Raw genomic sequence first — 2,363 nt, forward strand, 5'->3', positions numbered from 1 at the left:
CCTCAGAGGGGAGGGGGTTAGGGGAATGGGATAGGCCGGTGATGGGTAGTAAGGAGGGCACGTATTGCATGGTGCACTGGGTGTTATACGCAACTAATGAATCATGGAACTTTACATCAGAAACCGGGGATGTACTATATGGTGACTAACATAATATAATAAAAAAATCATTAAAAAAATAAATAAAATAAAATAAAATAAAATAAAATAAAATAAAATAAAATAAAATAAAATAAAATAAAATAAAATAAAATAAAATAAAATAAAATAAAATAAAATAAAATAAAATAAAATAAAATAAAATAAAATAAAATAAAATAAAATAAAATAAAATAAAATAAAATAAAATAAAATAAAATAAAATAAAATAAAATAAAATAAAATAAAATAAAATAAAATAAAATAAAATAAAATAAAATAAAATAAAATAAAATAAAATAAAATAAAATAAAATAAAATAAAATAAAATAAAATAAAATAAAATAAAATAAAATAAAATAAAATAAAATAAAATAAAATAAAATAAAATAAAATAAAATAAAATAAAATAAAATAAAATAAAATAAAATAAAATAAAATAAAATAAAATAAAATAAAATAAAATAAAATAAAATAAAATAAAATAAAATAAAATAAAATAAAATAAAATAAAATAAAATAAAATAAAATAAAATAAAATAAAATAAAATAAAATAAAATAAAATAAAATAAAATAAAATAAAATAAAATAAAATAAAATAAAATAAAATAAAATAAAATAAAATAAAATAAAATAAAATAAAATAAAATAAAATAAAATAAAATAAAATAAAATAAAATAAAATAAAATAAAAAGAAGGATCCAGATAGGATAGAAAAAATACAAAGTTCAAAACCAGGCAAAACGGACCTATCTACGGGATTGTGGTTTCCCTGGAAGAGCAGCAGTGACCAGAAGAGGACATAAGGAGGGGGGCGCTCTGCAGAGCAGAAGTGCATCCATGACAGAGCAGCGGACTCAGCTTCGGGCTGTGGAAGACGCTAAATCCTTCAAACGAAGCTTCCCAGAGTCGCTTTTACAACACCAGGACAGATTCGGACACCGGAAGACCCCCTTCGGCACTACGGGTCGAAACAGGGAAGCCATTTAGATTTGGGGTCTTCCATTTTAATGTAATCATCACCAACAACTTTTTTTTAATCCTTTGCTAAATGATCTACCGCAAAGTAAAGAAACGAAGATAAAAATGCTTTTGTTGAATGACACGGTTTGATATGTTCTCCGAGCCAGAGAAATCGCATTTTCCTTCGAGTGAAGCGTCCACCTTAGAACCCCCGCCAGGCGCAGCCCTGCTTCTTCCTTCCTCTCTGCCACCCTCCCAGGTGTTCAGGGCTGGGGGTGCCTCCTGCAGAGATCTGAGGTTTTCGTGGGGCTCCCACAGGTGTCGCATCCCTGTGGTGTCTCTCAGCGCACAGAAATACACTGCTGAGTGCGCAGCTTGTTAATGCCGTGATGGTGAGGCTGATGGAACGGTCTGATTTCTGGAAATTCAAAGAAGACCGACCTTCTGTTGCATTCTGCTCGCTGTATGAGTCCTGACGAATGAGGAAGATCATTTCCCCGCTTGGTGGTTGTTTGTACCAGAATAAATAATAACTAGAACCACTAGCTTCATATACACAATCCAAGGTCACAGCCTCATTCTCCAGCATAGAAATTGCAGGCTGGGCTTGAGTCACCTTCTGCGTCATGCCGGATCCTGCAAAAAGAAAGAGAGAATCTGGCTGATTCTCCTGGTAGTATGCCTAGGGTTTTAAGGAACTCATGTAGGACAGAGAGTTCTGATTCCCCGGCCCAGTATTCCCTCTCCTAAATGCCACCAGACAGGAAGAGCCGCACCTGCCTCTAGCCCCGGACTCGGGACTCAGAGGAGCTGGAGTGTGTGTCCGTGGCCATCCTCACTGGCCTCACCAAGGCAGATGGAGGCTATGACTGCGCTCAGCAGGCTGGGGAGCAGCATGTTGGAAGCGTGTCCTCTAAGTGAAATGTGCTCTGCTCTGTCTCAAATTCGGGTCTAAATGCCTGCCCTGTGCCTCACAGGGCCCACACACCGTTACTGAGCTGTAGGAAGTTTCTGTGCCACAACAGGAAATGCAGTTTGCTCCCCGCGGGCTTGTGTCGTGCCGTGGCTTGTTTACGTGGGGGGAGAGTCTACCTTGTTTATTTAGTCTTTTGTTAATTTAATTCACAACCATTATATCTGGACATGTACTACGAGGTACATTGAATTGTAGGACATCAATATTCACCCATCTGCCAAATTCAGCCAGTGCGTCTACGATGGACTGGTCAGTTTCAAAGGAAATACATATCTTAGGATTGT

The 2,363-nt window shown here is 35.3% G+C and overlaps 1 pseudogene; it reads right to left on the reverse strand.

The window, feature by feature from the left end:
* Nucleotides 1-830: 830 nt before the first annotated feature.
* Nucleotides 831-2,101, reverse strand: LOC121100923 (annotated as a pseudogene).
* Between the last annotated feature and the right edge of the window lie 262 nt (nucleotides 2,102-2,363).

The sequence above is a fragment of the Ursus maritimus genome, unplaced genomic scaffold (assembly GCF_017311325.1).
Source record: "Ursus maritimus isolate PB19 unplaced genomic scaffold, ASM1731132v1 scaffold_50, whole genome shotgun sequence".
Lineage (NCBI taxonomy): Eukaryota > Metazoa > Chordata > Mammalia > Carnivora > Ursidae > Ursus > Ursus maritimus.